Consider the following 27,211-nt stretch of genomic DNA (forward strand, 5'->3'; position numbering starts at 1 on the left):
GCAGAAAAGTCACTACCAAAAGTGATGGATTTTAAATTTTTTCCTGACAGACATTCCTGCTTTACAGTTGCTTGGATGGGGTCCCTCACTGCAGTCAGAGTTTACAATTCAAACAAGACAGGATGCGTCGTGTCAAAACTTGTCAAGTGTGGACAATGTGTGACTCTGTGCTCAGCAGCCCAGATCATTCCTCTAGTCCAGGATTTCATTTATTCATCAGGGAGCAATTTGTCTGAACAACCTCCAACATCTCACACAAACATTCTGGCCTTGGGAGAAAAGCCCCATGTGCTCCTGTGCCTGGAGGATGGAAAGGCCCAGACTGCCCATGCAAAGGGTCAGGGGTCAAAAAAGCCCGGACAAGCTCCTGCTCTGTCTTAACATGGACCTGATAACTGGGGAAAAAAGCCTCCCCTGCTATCACATAAATAAACGTTACCCTTACTATTGCCATGAGGGACCCTACCCGCTGTTTTATGACCAACAAAACAAATGAAGGAGGGGAAAAAAAGAAAAAAAAGGTTTTTTGTGTCCCAAGGTGACTCAGGCATGTTCCTTTGGGACAAAGTCATCTCCAGCATAATATTACGGGATCTCTGTTTTTTTTCTTTTTAAAGCTCTCTAAAGAGTACATGAGTTGTCTGGAAATTGGAGACCTTGTCACATTCAAGTCATGGAATCCCAGAATGGGTGAGGCTGGAAGGGACCACAGTGGCTTATCTGATCCCACCTCCCTGCTCAGGCAGAATCATCCCCAGAGCACAGGATTGCATCCAGATGGTTCTGGAATATCCCCAGTGAGGGATATCCGCACCCTCTCTGGGCAGCCTGTTCAATGCTCAGTCACTGCACAGCAAAGTTGTTCTTCCTCGTGTTCACATGGAACTTCCTGGACATCAGTTCCTGCCCATTCCTCGTCCCAATGCTGGGCACCCCTGAGCAGAGTCTGGTCCATCCCCTGACCCCTCCCTGCAGGCACTGACAGACATAGATGAGGTCCCCTCTCAGAGTCTTCAAGGCTGAACAGCCCCAGCTCCCTCAGCCTATAGAAACTGCTCATCTAAGAGCTTTTTTCTTTAGGCCAATCAAAACAAACTCTCCCCACCTATACTCAACCCACCAATCACCCTTGTTGATGTCTTCCGGACCATCCCTGGCTTTTGGCAGCACTCATTGTCCCTGACGGCCTGGGCTCTCTGGGTATGTCTTACTGCATCACTGAGACAACCACAAGCCCTGAGCAACTTGGTCCAACTCCAGATCCATCTAGTGGTACCAGACACCCTGGAAAGGGTCCCCTGAGTCAGGGGAGGTTTAGGTTGGATATTAAAGAAAATGTCTTCACAGAAAGGGTTGTCCAGTCCTGGTATGACTGCCCAGGTAGAGTCCCCATCTGTGGAGGGATTTAAAAGATGATACAACATGAAATAAGTTTTTAAAGGGGAGAGTAGGTTTTTTACTCTTCATTTTTGGTATGCAGCACAGTGGATGAAGGATGTGAAGATTGCTGATCACAGCACGTCAAATAAACCAACCTGATAAATTGATTAATGTGCTGACTTCATGTTATCCCACTCTGTTTTGTTTGATTTACATGTATAATTTACTTACTCATTTAATCTCATTAATAAAATATCAGATTGGGAGACTGTGGACTGCATGTTTTCTCCTAGGGTGTTAAGATTAAAAACCTGAGGAATCTCCAGATAGTGCCTTTGTAAATCTCTGAGCAATGGTACAAAGCCGTGCCTTATAGCGCTTCCATAACTGATGCTGGAATCACGGCACCGCTGGAGTCTATGGAAAACAGTATTTGCATATCACTCATTTCTTTTGACTAACAACAGGGGTTTGGAAGCTGCAAGGGGTGGATAGAAAGCAACCATCAGAAAGGTTGATCACTGTTCCTAAAAATCAATCTCTGCTTCTCACAGGGCTGGCAAGGGAAAAGGCACCTGCTCCACTTCAAGTCAATAACAACAACTGAGTTAGAACCACAGAATCCCAAAATCATTGGGGTTGGAAAAGCCCTCCCAGACCACTGAGTCCAATTTGTGACCAATCCCCACTTTGTCACCCAGCCCAGAGCACTGAGTGTCATGTCCAGTCATTCCTTGGACATCCGCAGGGGTGAGGACTCCACCACCTCCCTGGGCAGCCCCTTCTAATGCCTGAACACCCTTTCTGTGAAGAAATTATTGCTGACCTAGGACATTATTAGTGAAAACACATGAATAAATGAAAATAAAGTCAACTTTGGCCATGCTTCATGGTCAAGAGTAGAAATGGAATTTCATGGTCACAGAGGCCAATTATCCTTCTGAATACAGAAGAGTTTTGTGTGAGAGGAGGTGTAAGAGCAGAACAAACAGCCCCAAACTAACCACCAGGAAACACAGGTAATCTCCCCAATCTCAGGCCAGCATTACAGCTCAGGGTTTGAATATTCACACTCCATCCTCAGAGTGGCATTTGAAAAAGAGACTGCATCTGTCAGAGAAATTGAATAACAGCAAGAAACAAACCACAATCTGCTGGGAGATGATAGACTTACAAAATAAGCTTAATTCATCAAAAAAGTACACCTTGCCCTGTACACACTCCTGATTTCTCAGACATGAATTATCTGCACATGCAGGCCTATGCATACATTCCGCTGCACACAGGGAGATTCAAAAGACACAATCTTAACAAATTTCCTTCCAATGCAACAGAGACCACAACTAAAGGTGGCAGAGATAAAGTGATCTGCTTCATAGGCTACATTTTGAAGAGAAACTTTTCAACATCAATTTAAAATAATTTTTAGGTATTCCAAAACCCCCTCAAAAGATCAGCTCTATAACACCCACCAATGAAACAACTCATTTGCACAATTTTAAATAGTAAATCTAAATTCCAAACCAGAGGAACTTTGAGTCAGTCAGATATTATTGCCCCAGAAGTGAATGTCTGTTGAATTATTTAAATTTTTTTTAATTATTAATTTTTCAAATTGAATATCAATAAGGTACCTGATCACAACACCACAGAATGTTTTACATCAAGCATAAACCTATTTATTAGGTTTCCGCATATTTTTATCTTTTCTTTTTCCTTTAAGCAAAGGAGGCTGATGTCCCCAGCTCCATTTTTATTTGTGTGCCCAACCCACTGTGACGAGCTTTGCAACTGGCTGAGTGATTTCAATCATGTTTGTCACACAGACAAAGGTCTAAATGATAATACGCTCCTACCAACATTATGAAATTAAGTAACCAGAGATGCTCTATTAGTGCCCCACTGGGGAGAAATCTTGCAACACGAGCTTGTGGTTCTACTAGCCCCAAGAATTCCATCCTGTAATGCTGAGTCACAGGACATGGGACTTGCCAACACAGAAATTAAATCTGGATTTAAAATAGATTTAAAAACTGTTATGTCTGAGAATCTAAGATGTCCCTGGGTAGGTCAGTTACATGGGAAATGTCAAACATTCTCAGAATTTTCTGAGATGTCTTTGCTGCTGGCAGTCTCCTGGCAGGCCTTTCCATAAGGAATCACGATGCCTGCAGAAATCTTGCCAGGTAGGTCCTGGTGGGCAATAATCAACTCTTCACCTCTAACCTTGTTATTGCAAAGGCATGTTTTTCAGACCTTGAACCACTCTTTGTCACCATTTTTTTTTATATGTTTCCAATTTTTTGTATCTACTTTCAAGTACACAACCCCACCCCATGGCCCAGCATTCCAAACTGTACCAACCATCACAACACTGCTGCATCACCTCTTGGTGCTTCATGTTTCCCACATGGACATCCAAAGAATGGCTGCCTTCATGTACCAAAACAGCAGAAACCTGCTTTTCTTTCAGAGATTTGTGAATTTAAATTAGGAAGGACATTCAAACTCAGCATTCACTTCACCTGTTTGGCTCTAAGGAAAAGTTATTGGCTTTCACAGTGAGAGCTTTTGGGAAGCACCATAATAGGATCTTACAGCACAAAGAGTAAACTCTAATATGCAGGTGAAGTAAGTCGAGAATCTAGTATAACTTAAGTCGAGTCAAGAATAAAACATGTGCAATTATGATAATGGTAAACTCTAAATAGAAATGTAATTTTTGGGTCTGCAGGCAGAGACATTCTGCTTGTGTGTACGTGCATAAAGTTGAAATGTTTGTGTCTGACATCAGCAAGGAAAGAACCATTTTAAAGAATGCAAAAAATATTATTTTAAATAATCTGGGACGTGATTTCAATCCTTAATTGAAACCCCAAAACTGATTGCGGAAAGACAGAAGAATGAGCAACTACAACAACTGCCAGCAGCATCTGACCCCCTCCAGGAAACAAACCACAGAAGAGTGATGAAAAGTGGGTTTGCCTAGAGCAAAGACTGGAAATTGATGTTCAAATTCTCATCGTTTGTTGGTAATTAGTCATAGCTGTTTGAAACAACACGTCTTGTACAAGACTAATGATGTGTCACTCACATACTTCCCAGAGGTTCCACAAGTACAGGAATCCTGATGTGCTGGTAGGAAATTAGGGATGTTTATTAGTGAAATTGCAATAGACAGCACCATATCACTAAGAAAAAACAAACTGTTGTGCTGGTGGAGAAATTAAGGCACATGGCAAGGAAAACCACAGAAGCCAGAGTTGATGATTGGCCCAGACCTGGCTTCTACATGGCTGAAGGCTTTACTGACGCTCTGCAGCTCAGCAAGGACAGGCAGAGAAACAGCCCCAAATTACTCTATCTTCCATCAGAGTGCTCATTTCCACTTAATAAAGTGCTGGATCAAATTAAGTCAGTGCAACAAAACCAAACCCAGGACTGCAGAAAATTTGCACATTGAAAGAGTGCAGCCATATTAATGAAATAACTGACTCAGCAGCCAGAAAAAAAAATTACTCCTCTTATGGATGAGAATTTTCATAGTAATGAATAATTAGAACATCTAGAGGTAAAATACTTGGGTGCACCAGCTGGAGGACAAAGGACAGGAAGGAAATGAAGTACAAAACTTTGAGGGATAGTGAAGAACATCCAAATAGGAGTGTTAGCTACTAGAATAAATATGCCATGCTGCTAAATAATGCTACCAAAAAGATTTAACTTACAAAACCCAGGAAATAACTACTTTCAACAATGGAAATGCACAAAGAAGTTCACTGTTCCTGTCAATAAAACCCAGAGATTGCAATCTCCAGCCTCAACACACAGCAACGCAAAATAGGGACACAAAAGATTTCCCTTCCTCAAAGAAACACAATAATACACAAACTGTTGTGTGTTACAAGCTCTCACAAATGCACCAGGCTTGGATGTGATTGCAGTCAAAGAACTTGTGGCTGGGATTTCCCACCACACCCATATTTCAATGAAAACACAGAATCCTTCTTGCAATTTCAAAAAAACCAAACCAAAACAAAACCCTCATTCATTCATTCATTCATCCTATGAAAGTACACCAGTTGTCTGCATATTTGGACCTTTTTAAAAGCTCTGTTATGAGTCAAGTTTTCCCTCAGTTTTTAAAAGATTAAAAAAAAAAGTGATTGTCTTAAAATATAAATTTCATTTTTCTATAGAAAAGGCCTCATATAACCACACCATCACCTTTCCACTCATGCAAAGGGATTGTTTATTTTGCATGACATATTATCCAGGATCTCCATTCTACGTGACTATCAAGGAGCTATACAACCTCTCCTCAGGGTGTATTTTCAGTAGACCAGCAAAGGGTGGAGCAGCTCCTGACCATCCCAGGAGAGCAGTGCATGGAACACAGCACTGCTCTGCACCAGGGGTCAGTGTGAAACCACTGCACCACAGCCTGGGCTGGAATGGAGCTCCCAGAGCTGTGGCTTCAGCAAAGTCGGGAGAGGCTCAATGACACAGCGATGGCTTTTCAGCAGCCACACAGCCCTGAGAGGTTTTCCTATGAGTAGGACACAGATGGAAAAGCATTTCCTGAAAGCACCAGCAGTGCCAAACTCAACGAGGTTCCTGCTGTGTGTGGTGAAATGTTTCTAAAATACTGAGTCAATAAGAAGGTAAATCAGGCTCCTTACCTCAAGGCCAGGCACAGCAACCATGGTCTCTTCTCGGACGGTAGGAGAAGCAAAGCAGAGGATAGTAGCCTCCCTGGAGAAAAGAACTGATCTCTTCCCTCTTTGCTGAAGGCTTGGATATTTTTTGACATTATACATCCCATTTAGCAGCCTTCCCAGTCCAGCTGTGGCCAGTCTAGAATGGTCCACTGGCAGCAGATTTGGTATTCCCATATAATCAGCCAGAGCAGCACTATCCCACACCACATGGGCCAGAAGAGACCAGCTCCCTCCTCATTTCCCTTCTCATTGTCTGTGCAAGAAACACCAATGCACCCCAGGGCGCTCTCCAGCCTTGTGCCAGACTGTCAGAGAGTCAGGATGAGAAGTCTTGGTTCATTGGCTCCTTCCATGATGGACAGGCACAGAGCACTAGGCCTTTCCAGGAACACAACCTTGCAGCTGCACAAGTTTGCTTGTGCCCAGAGCTGTTTTCCATCAATAACCTCTCCAACTAGGGGTCACGAGGAGTACCCCATGTACCCTGAGAATAGGGGTCCCTCCTTGGAGCCAGGTGTTGAAAGACATTAAATGAACATTTCCTGGAATCTGAAAATGGTTTGGGTTGGGAGGGACCTCAATGCCCACCTTGTTCCACATGCCCTACCATGGGCAGGGACACCTTCCACTGCCCCCGGTTGCTCCAAGCCCCAAACCTGGCCTTGGACACTTCCAGGGATGGGGTAGCCACAGCTTCTCTGGGCAACCTGTTGCTTCCTTTGCTCAACAGTAGGGTCACATTTATATCCCCCACTGCCCATTATCCGCAAGGGCAAGCAGACAAACCAGGAAAGGAATAAAGCAGCACTTCCCAATTTAAAATACACTGGGACACCTAGGAAAGGAAATAAAGCCTGTTAGCTTATGGATGATACGTGGATTCCTGTATGACTGTGTCTTTAGTGTTTAATGAAATCAAAATCCAAAAAGAAAAAAAAAGCTGCATTTTCATAGAAAACTAGCTTGAGAAAATTAATTCAGACCTACATAGTCACTAATATAGAAAGGTTTCACTAACACCAGTTTTCAGCATATATTTATGGTTTTCTTTCAGCTATTAGGGAAATTTTATTATCTGATTACATTCTTCTCCCCTCCTCCCTGGCATACATCTACCTTGGCTTTTATTTTTACATGTATTTCAAGAAGACAACACTCCTTTAATTTCTACTGTCTTAGTCAGGTAAGTAATATTGAATGGGAAACATTCACAGTGTGTGGAAATCAGGAAGACATCAAGGAAGCTCTAATCCAGTGTTCCTTCCAAAGCCTTTGTCACTAGAGCTGGGTCTATGGAGGCACATCTCAGGAGAAGAGAACAGACTCTAAAACAGCCCCAAGTCCAAAATACACGTTTTCAGTAATTTCAGTTTATGCTGCTTCAAGAAAACATTATTTTTACCCCCTCAAGCTCAATTCCAATTACTTCTGAAACTTAAAATAGAATTAATTTGGGGAAACAAACAAACCAGAGAGAGGAATGTCCTTGTAGCTGCACAGTCAGTGTATTTTCTTACATTGAACTGCTGAGACTTTGCCCAGTCAGTGCTTTAAACCTCCCAGTGAGTAAACACATGGAAGGGCTGTTTTATCTTCACGGAGAGTTTAAACAGCACAGGTAAAAATAGCTCTGGTTTGGCATACAGCTGAGAGCTGAGCAGGTAAAGGAATCCAGGTTAATATTCCAGCATCCTCCAACTAGTCAGTGGCCATCAGTCAGGCAAGGACTAAAAACTGATCCAACAGAAATTCCTGCTCACTTAGTCCTAGAACAAATTAACCTCTGAATCTAAGGAAGCGTCTCACTTCTGCTTGTTGAGGGACAGAGGATGCCAAGAGGAAAGCTCCTCCCTCGCTGGCACTAATCCCACTGCAAGTAAGGACACTGGGAGCCAGGCTGTGTAAGGAACACAGGAATCAGACAAGTGAAGCACACACCTCCTAAACAAAGCTGGCATCAGTGAGTACAAAGAACACACAGAGTGTGAACTCCAGCAGCAGCATCCTGCCTGCACACGGTTCTCCAGGGCTGGAAATCAGTATACTGTTACAGTTACAGAAACACGGAATCATTAAGGTTGGAAAAGACAAAAGAGATTAACAAGTCCAACCTTCAACCCAGCACAACCATGTTCACCACTAAACCATGTCCTCAAGTGCCACGTCCACATGGTTTTCTAAACACATCCAGGGATGGGGACTCCACCACTTCCCTGGGCAGCTGTGCCAGGGTGGGACAGCCCTTTCTAGGAAGAAAATCCCTAACACCCAACCTAAATCTCTCTTGGCACAGCTTGAGTCTATTTTCTCTCATCCTGTCACTCATTACCTGGGAGAAGAGAGTCCAAACAGGCTGAAGCAGAGAAGTCCTGATTTTATACACACTGGTGTTTATGAAAAGCAAATGTTCTTGTAAAAGAAATCCAAGGTATCACTTAATAACTGAGCAGTTTGGGTCAAGGAGTTATTTCTTCTTACCAAGTGCCTGAGTTGCTTTTGTTAGAAGAGAGACATTATTCAAAACACTCCCTAGTGCAAAAACTATTTCACAAGAAATTTTAAATCAGATTTAAGCCCTAACACCTACAGTGACAGCTTTCAGCATCCTGTTTTTTTCCTGGAAACACAAACCCTTTGGTCTTGGGAGCTGTGTGACCCTTCCCACTGCAGCAGCTCTGCACCTCAGTGAACATCTTCGGTGAGAAACAATCTTCCTGCCCTGAATTATTGAGAAAGGCACATGTTTCATTCTTGTGTTTGTGACAGTAGAAGGAAGATCAAACAGACCTCCAAAATTTGTTCCAAGCCTTTTGAAAGCCTCTGACAACATGAAAGTCTTGACAGTTTAGTTACTTAATTTTTTATGGACTACTTCATTTATTAGAAGGAATGATGCCTAAAACTTCAGCATTAGCTGTTCTGCTTCCAGGAGAGGATAAAGCCCATGTCACAAACATTATCTTACATGTGGCATCAGATGGATAAGGAGTGACGTTCCTTCGGCATGGACTGAGCATTTAAATCAACCTCAAAACCAAAGCTCATCCCTTTGACTCTGCCACACAACCACTACACACATTTCGTGCAGAATTTTAAAGTAGATGTGAGCAAAGCTTAAAGAAACCAAGAAGTTCAATCCCTCTCCAGACTGTTCAACATTTTGAAAAAGAACATGAAGAGAAGCTCTGGGGATGTGGCACAGCTGGGCACAGAATTACATTGCAACTCTCCTCTGAAGGGCCATTTCTCTTCCAGCCAAAGCATTGTCCTTGTCCTTAGTGACCACATTCCAGCTGGGTGAGGAAAATCTCCACAGGGGGTCCCTCTGCTGACAAATCTCATCCAATAAACTTAGGAGCTTCTGTGCCAATCAGGGCAGGCAGCATGAATTTATAGAAAGGCAGGAGTTAAACACATTTGAGTGACACTCAGACAGCTGAAACTGGAAGACAGTCACTGACCACTTTTGTGGCTTTAGCTGCTTGGGGCTGTTGGCCCTTGCTGTGTAGTTCCTCTGGGGGTGGAGGATTCCAGGCTGGGTTAAGCTTATGTTTCAGAAAGCAGCAAGATGCTTCCGGATCCTGCCAGAGGACCAATGTGATCAACACTCTAGGTGGTCCTTCCCTCTGGTTTGCATCTGCCAGTGTTTCTAGGGAAAGCAACAAATCCCTACTGCCCAATTTCCATAGCAATGTCTAGGAGGCCAACTGACTTCCACTCCTAAGAACTGGAATGCTCAGACTCTCTGGGATGAGGAGGTTTCCAGGAACACCATTTCTGTACTGGGCACTGGTGAGGCACCTCAAGTCCTAGTTCCAGTTCTGGAACTGCAAGAAGGACATTGAGGGGCTGGAGCATGTCCAGAGAACAAAACAATGCTGGGGAAGGGTCTGGAGCACCAGGAGCAGCTGAGGGAGCTGGGGGGCTCAGCCTGGAGAAAAGGAGGCTCAGGGGGACCTTTTCACTCTCTGTAACTCCCTGACAGGAGGGTGGAGCCTGACAGGAGGGAGTCGGGCTCTGCTCCCAGGGAAAAAGAAACAGGACAAGCAGAGATGGCCTCCTCAAGCTGTGCCAGGGGAGGGTCAGGTTGGACATCAGGAGGAATTTCTTCCTGGAAAGGGTGGTCAGGTATTGGAATGGGCTGCTTATGGAGGGGGTCGAGTCCCCATCCCTGGAGGTATCCAAGGAACAGCTAGATATGGCATTCAGTGCTCTGGGCTGGGTGACAAGGTGGGGATCAGGCTCAAGTTGGACTCCACAGTCCAGGAGGGCTTTTCCAACCTCAATGATTCTGATTCTCACCAGTGACATTTTTGGCATTGCTGCAGGACAACCCCATCTCAGTTTTTCCCTGCAGGAACCTGTTGGATGCTCCAGAGCTGGAGCACCTCCCTTCCCTGCCTCTACTCACAACTGGTAAATACAAAGCAAGAATAACATTTGCCTTTTACATTCTGGTAACGACTCATTCAAAATAAGCAGATCAATCACATATAATTAAGTTGTCAACCCTTAATATAGGGTGTTGAACTACTTTAAAAAAGGCAAATATAAATACCAAAGCAAAGCAACAGGAAACAAGAAGAGAGGTCAAACTGACTTTTATGGCCAGCAAAAACCCAGGCCTTTGATTTTTCCCCTTATTCCAGTTAAAAGCTGAAATTTAGCTGTTTAATATTTCAGCTGGATAAATCTCAACCATATTTAAGGCATTTGAATCTCTCATTTGTGGATATGTAGCTGACCCTTAGCATAGTATAAACCCTGCAATATATTTATGAAATATAAAACCACCCATGATGACCAACATCCATGGTCACATATCCAAGAAATAAAATCTCTCTTCCAAGGAGAACAAAGGTAAATCAATAGGAATGATTTACATCAGCAAAAGGCAGCTCCAACATAAAATAGAGGTGCCTTGCCCTTTTATGGAAAATGTCTTAACAAAAATTGGCATTTTGATGAAGACTGTTCCAAATTTTAGTGGCACAGAGAAAAATTGTAATAATTCTGTAAAAAAACATCTTAAGCAGTTGTTCTAAACAGCTGATCATGCCCTGTGCAGGCAAGACCACCTTGTCCCTGTGTCACACTCTGGGGACATGGCCCCAGCTGTGGATGGAACTTCACCTTGTTCAATGTATTGTGATTTCTGCTGACCAATTTAATTTGCTGCAGGTTAGCAGCTTCCAGCATAAATACTGATTATTTTTTTAACTTTATTCAGATCCTGAATGGTATTTCTTTGGCTGCAATCTCATTTATGAGCTGTATTATAAACCTGTGAATGGGGTTTTCTTCCATACAGCCAATATTATCTTCTTCTTGGCTTTACATTCCATCAGTTGTATTTGTCTTTGTGCATGAGGTGTCTAAACAGGAAAAAAAAAAAAACAAACTATTTTTTTTTTTTTAAATCTTGCTCAAATTGTCTTCTCACTTTGCTTAGTTTGGGATTGACATCAAGAAAACATTTTACTGTTCCAGAACAGGTGAAATGGGTTTCCTGTCTGAAGCATAACAATCACCCTTTTGAATATCCCTTTAGGCATCAAGATTGTGATACAATATACCTAGGAAAAATTCCACAGCTCAAAATCCAGAAGGATCGATGCCCAAATGCCTCTGGGAGTCAGCAGAAGTTGTTCCTGCCTCTCCCAGATGCCATTTAGGTTAAAATCAAATGAAAATTCATAAGTCTGAGATCTCACAAGGTAGGAATGTCTGACAGGTTAAGTTCAAAATGGATTTCCCTCCCCCTCAAATTCCAGAAAGATTTTGATCTTTGGCATCAATATGTATTTCAAACATGAATAAGTGGTAAAACCTATTCTAAAAATCCATCATTTATTAAGCTAAGTGACAAGTCATTTCCTTTCTTTTGATGGAAAAGCATTCTCCAAAAAAGACAAAGAATCTGATCCAGTGATTTTGGTCATTTCTAGAAAAGCGATGAAAGATCTGGAGTGACTTTTCAGTAAAGCAATGAACCACCTCACTTAGGAAGTATCCCAGTGAGAGAAAACTGAAACCAGGGGAACTAAGCCAAATACTATATTCAGTTCAGCACTTTGATGGTATTTTCACTGCAGGACATCCAAGAAATAAAGCAAAAGGAGCTGGAATTAAATAACTTTTTTGTAATTGTAGCTGAATTATGGACCTGTAATTATATCTTTATTTTTGGTTTTGAAAGAATCACTTTTGTGAAGATGAATATGCCTTTGCAGGTGGCTATATCCTCTGCTCAGCACCAGGTACATGGCACATCCCTCCTGGGACAGGTGGGAGCCAGGCCAAAATTCCCAAAGTGTCCTCACAATGGTGGGAATGTAACCATAGCCAAGTGTCTCTGATTGGGATGGATTAGGTCCTGCCTCCTGTGTCCTTTTCCAGGCTGGTCTGGTAAAAAAGCAGCAGCGCCAATCCTGGGGCAGAGCACAGGATGGACAGGAGGCACTTGAGTATCTCTTCCTACCAGGGAGCCCTGGCACAGCCCCAAACTGTCCCAGAAGGAAAAGGCAAACCCCTGGATTCCCAGTACAAGGTACTGCGTTTCTAACTCCAGAAATAAATCCTATGGGGTAGAGATCCCTCAGTGGTTACATTCCAACACTAATCTTGGCTGCCTTGAGCAAACCACCTTGTTGTATTTTGATATTTTCAACGATAAAAGGAGAGCCCTTCCAAGGAACACTGCAATGATCACATTTCTTTGAGGAATATAGAAAGAATCTTTGAAGAATCCATGCAAAGCAATAAATTCTGGAGCCACACCAGGGAAAACAATGTAGAAAAGAGAGTAAAAAGAACCATTAATAACATATAGGTAAGTAAGATAAGATCACAGCAGTGTCACAGACTGTTTTCCACAGAAGCAGCTTGGATGGAGTCAGAACAGTCAAGCTGGGACCTGATCTGGTAGCACAGTTAATAGCAGCTGTTGGAAATTATTTCCATAAAATTCAAGTCTGGTTTGTTGGCTTTTATTGATCAACAAATCTGTGTCAGGTGGAGCATTTCACAACACACTTCTTTGTCAGCAATACCATCTTTCAGAAGGCAACGAGGCAACAAACATCTCCTTATCTGTACTGGAGGCACTGGGGGAAAGAGATGATCTCTTGGCAAGGGACTGACTACACATAACAGCCAGATTTGTACTGGCAATAGTGTCTGTAAATTGTAACTAATGATGGTTTAAACTGTTTTGTGTACTGGGAAAAGAAAGGTTGTTAATAAAGGATCATAGAAACATACTTGGTGACACTACATCATGTCTGTATTGTGACACCCAGATCAGAGAACTGCGGAATGGTTTGGGTTGGAAGGGACCTGCCCATGGCAGGGGGTGGAACAAGGTGAGCTTTAAGGTGCCTTCCAACTCAAACCACTGAGTCTACGAAGGGCTCAGCCATCAGGCACAAGTATATTTGTTCAAGATTTTCTTATGAAAATCTTCCAGCCCTCAACAGGAGCAGCATTTTTCCCAAGCCCATTCTGCAAATGGCAAAACAAGACAACATGCAGCAAACTGCTTTCCTGGACTAAACTCCAGGTAAGCAGAGTCTAGGTCAGCTGAAACTAAAACTCCTTACAAACCGTAGCTCTGAGTCATCAAATCTGTCATCTTATTAAAAATATATTCAATTGGGGTATTTTTTAGCAAGCGGGTGCATGGACTAGAGTTCTATTTAGCAAGCAAGGTTTGATTTTTTTTTTATTAGAGATCACACTGTAAGCATCTTATTTTTGCTGTAAGCATCACTTCTTTAATTTGTCTGCATGCCTATTAATGACTGGCAGGTGACTTTTCCTTTAAATTATTTTGCTAGAAGTCTGTTGTGAGTAATTGATTAGTTGTAGCCAGATTGACTTGCAGCCTCATTCTGTGCTACCTGCTTCAAGTGTTATATACCCCAGAAACATTTGCCTGCCAGAGGCACAGCAATATGTGCAGATTCCACTTTGCCTGCAGCCACAACACTGGATCTAGATAGTTAAAAGACATAGTTTAGAGGAAAAAAAAAACACCCTCCTAACAAACAGCTGTGTTTCTATCTTCCATATTTGAATGATTTTGTTTGTATCTCTAAAAATCATCCATGTTTTGTTTTTCCTTCAGGACTGACAAAGAGTTGTGATGCAACATCAAGAGTTAACAACAGGCTTTTCAAGGGAGCCTTTGATCATTTAAAGCCTCGACTGTCATTACACTTCTCCTGGGACACTGATCTTTCCACTACTTCTTGCTGGGTGAACTCTGACCGCTAAGAGACTTAAGGGACTAAAACATGTCCTTTTGTGAGCAGCCTTTACTCATTATCCATCTCAAATAGTTTTGTAAAATTTGATTTATGTATTTCCATGTGTGTAGGTTGCCCAGAGAAGTTGTGGGTGCCCCATCCCTGGAAGTATTCAAGGCCAGGTTAGATAGGGCTTGGAGCAACCTGGTCTAAGCAGAAGGTATGGGGCTGGGACTGGATGAGCTTTAAGGACCCTTCCAACCCAAATAGCTCCATGATTCTCTATTTCATAGGGGAAAAGGTGGGGGAAGTCAAATACTGAACTCCTTTTCTCAACCAAACACCAGCAAAGGTCATCAGAGCTCCACCAATAATCCTTTAAATTCATCTTGGATAAAGGTGCTCAAAGCACAACAGAAAGGTGTAGCAAAGGTGCAGGATATATGTAAAATAACCATCCAAAAACTTGAGCCTCTGGGTCCTGGGGAGCAAATAAGCCACAGTAATACTGTGCCAGAATTTTTTTCAGGAGTAACAGCCAATCAACCAGGGAGATGAAAACCTAAAATTGTCTATTTTGAGGCTTCCTGCAAAGAACTTGGACAGAGCACATGGAAAATTTTCTCTGTCTCTAACCCTGACTCCATCATTTAAGCTATTCTTAATCCTGGCAGGCTTGCTGTGAGTCCTCAATTCCTTCTGAACCTTCAGCAGGCACTTCAGCCTCATCTCAAAACACAACGTGAGTCCTGAAAAATCCCTGCTCCAGGAGACAAGAAAAACCCCATGCCTGCATTTATGTCCATAGTTCTTTCTCCTTTATCCCTAATTTCCACCCTGAAAAGTCATGCATACAGGGAGATGGTGATACATCTCAAAGGATGAGCTAGCTCTCAGCATTGCTCACAGCACAGGAGGGGAACTATGAGGGAAACAGGAAGCTCAGAGGAGACACTGGCAAACACTGATGGGGGCAAGGAAGCTTTGAAAAACAACTCAGCCTTAGAAAAATGAGCACTTGGAGACTTCTGGGCTGGCCTGCTCATATATTTAGAATCACACAATCATTAAGGTTGGAAAAAACTCTCTAAGATCGTTCTGTCCAACCATTAACCCAATACCATGTTCACCATGAAACCATATCTCCAAGTGCCACATCCACATGTTTTTTGAACATTTCCAGGGATAGAGACTCCAACGGTGTCCTGGGCAGCCCCTTCCAATGTCTGACCACAATTTTCAGCAAAACAAAATTTGCCTAATACCCAATCTAAACCTCGCACTTACCTATGAACCTCTCAGATTCAGATAGTAGCAAGGTCTTGATTTTCTACAAAAGGAACATTTGCAGTAGTGTGAAAACTTGTGAGGACATGGAGACCAAGACACTAAGGAGAGGAAATACACACTATTCCTTAGCACACAGCTGGAGCTGAAAACATCTGTGTGCTCAAAAAACATTTGAATGTAAAACTTAAAGTGACATAACTACAGACATTTGTAAATTATTGAATATAGCTCAGACACAAATGGAAGAGGTAAGAAGTACATGGGTTCTACACATGGGGCAGGGTTATATAGTGAGCACTGGAAAATACCACCTATATTTGCATTTACTATCATGCTACTGCTTTTGCTCAGCAGCTTCCTGGTGTGCACAACCAGACACCACACACTGAAATTCAGGAGCCAGGTCTGCTCCCACTATGCAAGGTGGAAATAAATGTGATAATCCAAATAAATCAGGTAATGAGATGTAACAAAGACTCAGATGAAGCCTTGCAATTAAATACCATTTAATTACTTTAATTAGGGGGGAAATAAACCAAATCTCTTTGAAAAGAAATTGCTGTGTCCCTTCCTTGTGCCTGAAGCACCTGCAGAGCTGCTGCTGAGCTCAGCAGGTTTGGTCACACTGTGGCTGCTGCAGCAGCTCTGCCTCGCTGGGAGCCTTTGGGGGTGGCTTCACATAAATCTTAATGTTTAATACTTCCTAACAAATAATCACAAAGGCTACCAGGGAGCCCTGGCACAGATACGACAACCCACCTTACAGTATATATTTAAAAAACCCCAAACAGGTCAGTACTGTCAGACCCCAAGAGCAGTTACTGACCAAAAATGGGCAAGGAATAGCTCAAGCAAAAGATCCATCATAACATAAAACTTGTCTTTGGCCACAGAAAATTAACATGCTAGATAAAAAACCCCATTTAAATATATGTAAGTTTAAATATTATTCAGCTGAGGACAGTCTGCTTTCCTACAATGCCTGAGTACAAGTGTGCTCTCTAATTCACATCATTCACCTATTCATATTTGAGGTCTAAATGCTGCCCTACAAAATCTTAGGGAGAGGAGAGGTTAAAGTTGATAAGCATGGTTTTATACAAAATCTTCAGAAAAAGGAGACTAAGAATGACTCAATGACTTGCAGGAGAAAACAGGGTGAGCTTTTCACAGGTGTGCTCTGAGGGGTTAAAATAAAGCCCAATAAGTGATACAGAGCAGAGAAACTTGCACACTTCAGAGTATTCTTTCAGCTGGTGGAGGTTGTAATTTGGCTTGATTTTTTAACGGCAGCAAGGGAAATCTTGGACTGAAAATATAAGCCTACAAATGACTTTACCCTGCAGTCTCCTCCCCCCCAAGTCTGGATTTTGAGCAGCAGACATCACATACTGCTACTATTACTTTTGCTTATCAAAAGCAAATATTAAAATCCATTTTTAATAAAACCTATTTTGAGAGGAGTAAATGAAGGATTTACTCCCTGATTTATTGCTCAGCATTCCTGTTGTTCTTCATCCATGTGGGGAAAAACAAGGCAATGCATTTGTAACACCTACATTTATCTTGGCAGGTACAAACTTGCTTTTGTTTTCTCCTGATCTTACACAGGTTTGCTCAATGACTAATACAGATCTTTAAAAGGAATCACACCCTCCCTTTGTGATTCCCTATACCAGGGATTCCTCCACAGCAGGGTTGGGAAACACCCCCAGGGCCATTTTTTGACAGGGTTTGTAGAAAGGCAGAGTCTACAGAAAGTAGAGTGTGGGAGGCAGGTGATGCCCCCACTTCATACAGACCTTGGTCTGTTCAGCCTGGAAGAGACAAGACTGAGGGGACACCTCATTGCAGTTAAGTCTCCTCTTCTATGCACTGGATTGAGCTGTGGCTAAAAACAATACAAGTGCCCAGAAGACCCCACCTTAAAGCTGGTGTGTTTACATCAGACCTGTTGAATGAACAGAACCAAAGGCAGTACCCGCCCAGGGAACACAGCCCTGGCTGCCGCCAAGCACCTAAAGAACAGCTCGAGGCAGCACAGGGCCATGGGGCAGCAGGTGCTCTCAGAACACACAAAGCCAGACAGTGATGGACACAGCACTGCATGGAGCCCTGGAAAGGTGGGTGGAGTTGGATGTATTTTACCAAATGCAGAACAGATTTAGCGCTGTGACAGCTCTGCCAGATTTACCACCACCTTGTCCTCTGATAAACCAGGCTGTACCCACAGAGCTGAGCACAAACTGTGCTACACCCAGACCACAAGCACTGCATTGGGTCTGGACCTGCTTCATTACCTGCAGTGTCCCTACCACGAATGGGGAGAAAGAGGCACTTCAGTGCCAATTGTGGGTTTGTTTACTCAGAGCACAGAAACAGTTTGTACCTGCTCAGTTCAGCTTCAGCACTTGAAGGAAAACTATACATTTGAGTTTCAGTTCGCAGAGTGGGGCTGGCAAAAGGCAGAGCCCAGGATGGGACACCTGCACCCTCATCCTCCAGGAACATGTGCAAGGCTTTTAGCAGGGGAGGGGGGACACCCTCAGCACACTGTGGCACCTCTTGCTAAAGGGATAACCCAAGTCCTCCAGGTTTAACCTCATGGCTTGGAATCAAAGCGGTTGAAAAGAACCAATTCTTCAAACACAAGCAGTTATTTCTTCTACTGTTTGGGGGAGTTGTATAGTATTTCAGTAAAATGCAAGATACCTCCATTTCCTATTACCCTGTTTATGAGATTAACTTCATTTTCACTTCTGTAACACCAAGTGAGCTTTTAAACAGGAGTGTTTAACATCAGCAGAGTCACAGGAGCATCCTCCAGAATTTGCTGCTTTTAGATGTATTTCCCTGAAAACTCGCAAGTTTACATTAAAAAAATACCTTGCAATACAGAAGTATTATTTCTCAAAATTGGTTTAAAGAGAAAAAAGATTTTAACTGGTTCACAAAATGTAATTTAGCCTTAGACAGCTAAATTAGGCTTTTTAGTTCACATCAGCTTTGGAGGGAAAAAACTTTTCCTTCAGCATCCTGAAACAGATTTGAAGAAACACATATGAATGATGAACACATGAAGAAGTGATAGCAATTATCATTCAAGAGATCAAACAAAGATACTCCAGGAGATACAGAATGACATGCAATCAGGGAAATACAGTAAAATTATCCTGCCACTGTAAGGCAACAATTTCAATCCTGGCACACTTCCATAAATTGTTAGAACAAGATGATGTAACACAGCCATCAGTACAGAGGAGAATCTACAGATTAAAGAACAAATTTGGGGAAAACTATAACACTTCCCACTACTTTTGTTTTTCCTTAAATTCAGACATGCAATTTTTTTTCAACGTGTGAAGGCACATGATTAGCACAGGTATCGGTTACTCCATGGGAAAAACAACTGGAATTTTATTAGCTGGGACGATGAAATGAAGATTAGAGATACAAATCCTTTCACTCACAGTAGGCAAACCCAGCACTTGACTAAACATTGGAGAGCAACATCCTGCCCTGGGAATGCTTATTTCCATGTAGGGGGAGGACTCCAGGGCTGAAATCCAGCAGGACTTTTGAGAATCCCCAATAAACTGAGGAAATCCAGACAGGTACTTTTCAGCCCAGGTGTGTTCACAACAGAGGGGAGGACCACAGGGAAAACATTATCCCTGTACTTTCTCCTGCTGCCACAAGCCTGCTTGTGATCCAGGACAGAAAAGGCCAGGCATAAGGAGCTTTTTTTAAGACACTGATACTTCTGTCATTCCCATTTCAGACTCAAAGGATTTTTGCTTTAAGTTGGGAGCACAAACTGAGCTGCCTCAATTACACAACTGCAGGTGAGAATGCAAAGCACAGTTCAAGCTCTCAAGGGACTTCAAAGAAACCAGCCCTTTCTGGGTTTCTTGCTGAATTCATGATCTAAATTCTGTCTATTAAAGAGTCATGTCCAAATAATATATAGTCTTATCACACCTTCATGCAAATGTGGCAGGGGAAAATTGCTCAGGACATTCCTACTGCTACAGCTCAGTCCTCTTGCTCCAATGTTACTCCTAAAGCTGTAAGACAACATCTCATCATGGAGTAAATGCACCCACTCAGACTGTAACACTTGTCTGGGTCTTGCTTGTCAACACCATTTCAATAAGCTTCAGAATTCACAGCCCACTCTGGTAGGATTTAAAGGCCAGAAATACAAAGTCATCACACAATTTCATAATAAAAAAAAGAATTATTTATCAAAGCATTACAGCAACATGGAAGAGCTATTTAAAAGCACTCTGTGAGCAGTTTTCTTTCATGCAGTGACTCCTCATCACAGCAGGGCAACCCAGGCAAGTTTCTGTGTGTTATCAGCTGCAGGAAAGCTTGGGCAGCTCCGCAGCAGCATCCAGGATATCCCAGACTGATTTCCCCAACTGGCTTTGTCCCATCACCATGAGGGTCCTCCCTCAAGGAGGGAGGAAGGCAGCACGAGTCCTGCTCATGTGATTTTCCCCATCTGGGTTTATGAGTTTTAGCCCCCATCGCACAAGCTCAGACCATGAGCCCAAAATGGCACCTTATCAAGCAACTGGTGTCCCCTGTGAGTGCAGGAGCCATGGCCACTCTGCTCTCTCCTGACTTTTATTTCCAGAGGGCTCTATTTAAATTAAAAGGAAAAAAATACCCAGTATTTTCCCACAACCAGGCTGACTCCTCACCTGCCAGATGTACAGTCACTTGTAGGAAGGGTTTGAATAGCTTTCATCAGTTCAAAGGGGTGTTTAAATTCCACTACTATCACTTATTCATCTGGAATTGAGTAAATCATTAACCATTAAATACTTGCACATTAATTGCTTAATACAAAGCCACTTGGACCTCTTGGTTGAGGTGGATGGGGATTCTTTATCATGAAAACAAAGTGGGTTTGCTAGTGAAGATACAAAGCATTTGATGAATCAACCCACATAAATTCTAGAGGTTTTTTATATAATTCCTTCACTAAGCTCCCAACATGCCTTCATTGGGAGAACATCATTAGCAGAGATGCAAAAGCAATATATCATTCCTATAATATTTCAAGTTACTGACTATATATATTAAAATGCGTATATCTACTCCTTACCACCAGCTTCTGCTCTGAAACCCAGCAGAAGCCCAAACCTCCTGCCTCAAAATACTTGCTGGGAGCAGGCAGATGTAAACAAATTTCAATTTGAAAGCATTCTATAAAATAAACCCATCAGTTTTCTTCTCAAGGCTCTTATTTGTGTCCCATCTTCATAAAATCTTTAATGCTTCAATTTGTAGGTGTCACATGAGGAAGTCAATCATTGCCAAGACTTAGGTAGTGCTGTGTATTTTCTACCCTAGAATATTTTTCCCTTAAAATAAGCATGTTAGTGCTATTTGGTGCCTCTTCACAACAGCAGGGTATGTAAGCAGCACCACCCCTGAGCAGGGTGCCTGCAAAGGGAAGCACATTACCTCCTACTGAGCTGCATGTAACTGAGGCTGTTTTGCTTCTGGTGCCTAAAATTATTTACTTTGGAACTGTGAACATCTTGGAAAACAAAGACGAAGCAAAATGTAGGTCTACTCTTTCCTGCAATATGGCTCAGCGAGGGTTAAAGCAACCTGTACTTTTTTAATGTAACTCTTCATAAAAGAATTGTGGACCATGACCAGGTGCATAATGCAAATCATTTACTTGCAGAGGTCCAGCCTCCAGCCCAGATTTGGTAAATGAAGTTTGAAACACACTAAGCATGCCTTGGGAGTCTGAAGACATTCACTCAGGGTCACAAAGTAGACAAACAACTGCAAAGGACAAGAAAGGTCACAAAGGACTGAAAGACAAAAATATCTGTGATTGAGGGGTGGAGAAAGGTAGACCCTGGAAAGCTGGAGACAGGTCAGAGCAGCACTCAGCTTTGGAAGGAGGCCAGGAGTTAATCAGCTGGTTTGGAAACCCCTGCTGGTTCCTGATGAACACCACCAGGGAGTCCTCAGCAATAAGAGTCAATACTGCTGTGCTTATCTCTAAACCCAGCCCTCCCATAGAAACAGGGATGGGGAGTCAAGCAGGGCTTGTTGCTGCCTATTTCCCCAAGGTTTGTCATGTTGGGTCAGACTAAATCCATTTAAATGCACTTTGCATTAAGGTATTGTTCCAAAGAAAAGAAACCTGTATCTCCTACATCCAAGTTCATTAATTAGCCATGACCAGCCATAGTGGAACCAGTACTCCTGGAAGTGTTCAAAAAATCTTATGGATGGGACACTTGGGGACATGGGTTAGTAGTGGCCTTAGCAGTGCTAGGGGAACAGTTGGACTCCATGGTCTGAGAGGGCTTTTCCAACCTTAATGGTTCTGTGATTCTATTGGATCATCTTACATCTGTTTTGGGGGCAACACTGTCCTCATGATGCTCAAGGCAGGTGGATAACAAAAACAGAAGAACCTGGAAACAAGGCTCAAAACTTAAATTTGTTTGGATTGTTGATTTAGTTTAATGAAGTCTTAAAAATGCAAAATAGAAAGCACATTTCAGGCTTTCCTCTCTCCCATTCTAGTTTTTTTTTTTTTGTCTAAAGGTTATGTCCACAGCCAACAAAGCTGCACAGCCAGAAAGATCCTGAAAATTAGAGTTGTGCCTGACAGAGCCTTGCACCCCAACAGCGACTGGAAAGCATCAAACCAGCAACACTGTTTGGATCACAGATGCTGTGGAATATTTTTACAATTACAGCTGATTTAATGCAAGATAAATAAGGCTTTAGAGACACATCTATTGGTTCATATGAAAAGGAGCAAACATAAAAAGATTTATTTAATTGCCTTTGCATTTTAAAAGTGTAGGTTAGAGCAATTAATCACCAAGTGCAGACATGAAAGTGTCCCAGTGACAGAGTGTGTCAGCACCATCCTCACATAGGGACAGCTCAAAGCAAGGTCAGTGTGGAGTCTCACATTCAGACTTAAACACTGGAAATTAGGTACAATGTCACTGTCATGTGAGGGTTGAGTGCCCTCCTTGAGGAGCACAAGACATACACAAACACCAGTGAGGAAAACCAGTCACTGCAAGAGGTCAAGCTCAGCATCTACCAAACACCACGCCTATCCCACCATCCCCCTGCAGACAATCCCCCACCCAGACCTCAAAGCCTCAGAGCCTTCCAGCAACTTCAGCAAGTGTTTGAGATAAACCAATTCCATGAGCAGCTTTCTCCTTGGGAGTTCCCCCAACAAGGTCTAACACCCACCTGGCATCTCTGGTCCCCTCCATTTTTTATTTCTACTTTTTAATCATCCATCATTACTAAACACACAGACCACACTGAAGCCCTGTCCCACCTGGGGCTGAGTCACTCACCTGTTCTGGTGCAGCCCTGGGCCTACAGCCCTTTGTACAATGGGCTTCTGGGGGTGGTGCTCAAGGCGAGGTTGGTCAGGGCTTGGAGCAACCTGGTCTAGTGGAAGGTGTCCCAGCCCATGGCAGGGGCTGGGACAAGATGTGCTTTAAAGGCCTTTCCCACTCAAACCTTCCTTGGATTTTATGAAAGCAGTTATGCAAGAAGTTAGAACACTCTGATTCAAGAGAGAAGACAAGAGTCCTGTAGTATTTGGTTTTATTATCCCATTTTTCATTATGATTTCCAACTGAACAATATACTAACCCATAGAAAAGGCTTATTTTTCATAAATCCCTCCCCTTTTGCCATCAGTGAAGAGGAAAGGCAGCAGTCCCTCCAAACACCTTCCAAGAACTCAAATGGGTAACAAGGAGTGACCCCACCCTGGACACGGTACCTGAGCTCATTCTTACATAACACTGCTCTTGAATGCACACAAAGACACCCCACAAAACACCACCAGCTCCTGCCAACACTGGAGGGAACTCTCTCCAGCCCTTCAGGGGAGGTGGGATCCATGTCACCTGCACCAGAGCCCTGTCCCACCCAGCACATGCTGCCTCCTGATGCCATGTGGCTGCAGCTCATCTGACCCCACTCCAATGGAAACAACTCCCTGGGTACTGTTTGAAAGGGTTGGCAAGTACTGATAACTAACTAATTGCAAAAGTACACTTCTTGCAGTTCATTAATAAGCATGACTAATTGCAGGGCATTTTTAAGTGTCATAACAACCTCACATTAATGCAATTTATTGCTTCATGGCCCCATTTTACACATGGTGTTGATTACAACAAACATTTTATCTTGCCAGAGGATAGATATCCCATTCCTGAAACCATCCCAAATTACAGGTCTGCTCTGACAGAAGTTTAGTCTCAGGAAACCACAGAAAGTGCAATAGCAGCCAGGATTTCATCCCCCAGAGAAGTTCAGCACACCACAAGAGTTACACCAGACAAAGCCCTGCTTTAGGGGAGTCTCTGAGCCAGCCCCATGGAAAGGCTGAGAGAGTTGGGATTGTTCAGCCTGGAGAAGAGGAGGCTTGGGGTGACCTAACTGGGGCCTTCCAGTACCTGAAGGGAGCTGAAAAGAAAGATGAAGAGAAACTATTTACAAAGGCCAGAAGTGACAGGACAAGGGGGAATGGCTTTCCACTGCCAGAGGGCAGGGTTAGATTGGATACTGGGGAGAAGTTCTTCCCTGTGGGTGTGGTGGGGCCCTTGGACAGATTGCCCAGAGAAGCTATGGCTCCTCCATCCCTGGAAGCGTCCATGGCAGGGGGTGAAACAAGATGAACTTTAAAGGTCTCTTCCAACCCAAACGGGTCCAGGATTCTACCAAGTGTGATCCTGCCAAATGCAGACAATATCTGGCTCATTTAAATCACAACCCAACCTGCAGCTGGAGGACCAGAAGGCAGGCTCTGCTTGCAGCAGAAAGGGGGCCCACAAACACTTCAAGTACACAACTTTTAACATATCCTGGCTTTAAAAAAAAGTTCTCCAGTTTCATTTCTCTATGCCAAATATGCAAATTATCCTGATTACTACTAAGTCATTAAATCTAAGATATGTAAAACATTGCTACATCAATTAAATGATAACAAGGAGATGGATGAATAAGCTAATACTCTCCAAGTTACACAGATTTACCATACAGAGCAGCGGCTGTTTCTGAAAACACAAGGGGCACACTGTGAAATGCATCCAGCTGCTATTTCTGTTTTTGCAGTACTGTAAAAAACCTTTATTATTTCAGGTCTCAGCTGCTATGCTTGACCTTCAGGAGCAAGCACAGCCTTATCATTTAACACAAATTAGATTTAAAATAAACATATAAAAAAAGATGTAGAACTGCAGGTATTTCATACAACTTCTAGCTGTAAATTGAATGTTAACCTGAGCACAGATTTGAGCTGCTTGCTGTGCTCCTCTGTGCTTGACCTCACACCATTCTCCAGACAGGTGGAAAAGAATTAGATTTAAGTCCAAGTCAGTGCATGAGTGCAGAAGAGAAGATGTAACAAGAAAAATGAGGGGTTGCCTATTTAATGATTTGAAGGATTTTGTCATACTCAAATTTCAGATGAAGCAGCTTGACCATTGAAAAATACATTAAAACCCAAACTATAGTCCTTTTCCCCACCTTTGGCATCACTTTTCAGCTCAGAAAAGAGTTGAGTCCTTCACATGATGGCCTTTTTCAGACATCTGGAACAGCTCTAATGAAGGAGGCAAATGCCTTCCCATCAATAATGTTTGGATGACAGGAAACTCTTCCCCTTCTCCCCAATTAATTTTTTAAAAACACTTTGTTTCATCTCCCCTCCACTGAGCAAAACCTTCAGACACAGGATGGAGGAGGGGGCAAGACCAGTAAAGTTCTTTTTACATGTATTCAAGTATTATGCAGAGTAAAAAGCTTTCCCACAGAAACTGTACTAAAACACTGACAAGAACAGAAGTGCTTTTATCATATAAATGTTGTAATCACAGAGGTGTTTTGTTCCTTTTCCCATCTTTTTCTCAGTGTAGTAGAAGTGAACTAAAATTAGCACCACTCCCATCCCTGGTCACTGCTGGGAGCAGCCCTGGGGGCACTGTGCTTCAGGGGTCCAAGTTCATCAGGCACAGCTTTTGCTGAGCCAGAGAGGGGACTGACTCCTACAAATTAGAAGGTTGTTTTCATGATCCATCTCATCTGCTCCATCAATAAAAATAGACCAAACCCTTCTGGCACAATTCATTTCTCACTCTCAAGTGGGCTCCAAACACAAGCAGCAACACCTGCCCGATTAATCACAGTACTGAGCATCCCCAGTACCTGGGGAGATGCAAACCCACCACTACAGCAAATTTTAATTTAAGCACTTGAGAGAAATTAAAGAGTACTTGAAAAACCAGTGGCAGTTGTCCAGTGACAGGTAACAACTCATCTCCTGGCTTTTCCTGTGTTTTTCTTTACAGTTTCTGATAAGAGAAGTCTGTCAGCTTCTGTAAGGCTTTGAGTCCAGCCTCCTTATTGAGGAGGAAAATGAAAGGAGAATAAAACCCACTGGTAAACATTCAAGTCCCAAATTATTTTTATTTACACCCCAGTGACACAACCAGGCTTTCACATATGGTGTCAACATGTTCCCTGAGTTCTCCCCACCTTCTCCTGTTCAAGCACAATGCCAACTCAGCAGTCCTATGGCAAAACAGCTGAATGTGACACACCAGGTTCATGCTGCACTTTGGGAATTGTCATATTGCATCTGTGGGATTCAATTTTTTAAGGAGTTGTCAAGTTTAATTGGAGAGTTCACACAGTCCCAGCTCTGGTGCTATGATTTATCCAGCAAGTGTTTCTCTTTTATCACTTTGCACTAACTCACAGAGCTAAATAAAGCCATCTGTGAACAGAGCCAGAGGAATTCGGCAAACAACTCCAAGTGGATCGGTCTTCCCAAGGTTTTAGTCTGTATGTTTTGTTGTTTGCTGAGTGTTGGGTTGTGTTTTAACCTTTATTGCAGGGTCAGTGTTTGGTGATGCAGATGGAGACTGCTCCAAGCCAAGGGAAGCCTACCAGCCACAGTTGGGGTGCTCCAGGGTGCCACCACACAGCACAGCTCTTTTTGGGCCACATTCCCAAATTTTCTGCAGTCCTGGACATGAGAAACATGAGGAGTGATGCACTCATGTAGAAGGAAGAGCAGCATTATCCACCCACATCCCTCTTCCCAGGCTGCACAAGCTCTGTGGGGAATGGCCAGTATTGTTCTCACTCTCTCCCAGCATTGCCCTCTCCCTCCCCAGCGGCTGCAGTCACAGCCCTAGTCTGCCCCTGGAGCCCATCACAGCCTGAAAAGACTATGTAGAAGCATATACACACACTTATTTGCATATAAAGTTTCTGCTTGGAATAACATTTGATGAATTTCAAGCTTGGGAGCTGAGGAACAGGCGTGCAAACTGGGATCTGTACCAGGCACAACTCAGGACAGAAGGAGTTTATTTAGTGAAAAAGTACTTTACCACCTCTCAGGAAAAGGAGCTGATACCACATTAGTTCTCTGCCCAATGGCTGAAGATTACTGCAGCCTAAACTAACCAAAAATGGGTTTTTAGGAAGTTAAACAGACCATGGCAAAACTCACAGGGCACATCAGGGCTG

This window comes from Lepidothrix coronata, unplaced genomic scaffold (assembly GCF_001604755.1).
Source record: "Lepidothrix coronata isolate B3197 unplaced genomic scaffold, Lepidothrix_coronata-1.0 Scaffold12, whole genome shotgun sequence".
Classification (NCBI taxonomy): domain Eukaryota; kingdom Metazoa; phylum Chordata; class Aves; order Passeriformes; family Pipridae; genus Lepidothrix; species Lepidothrix coronata.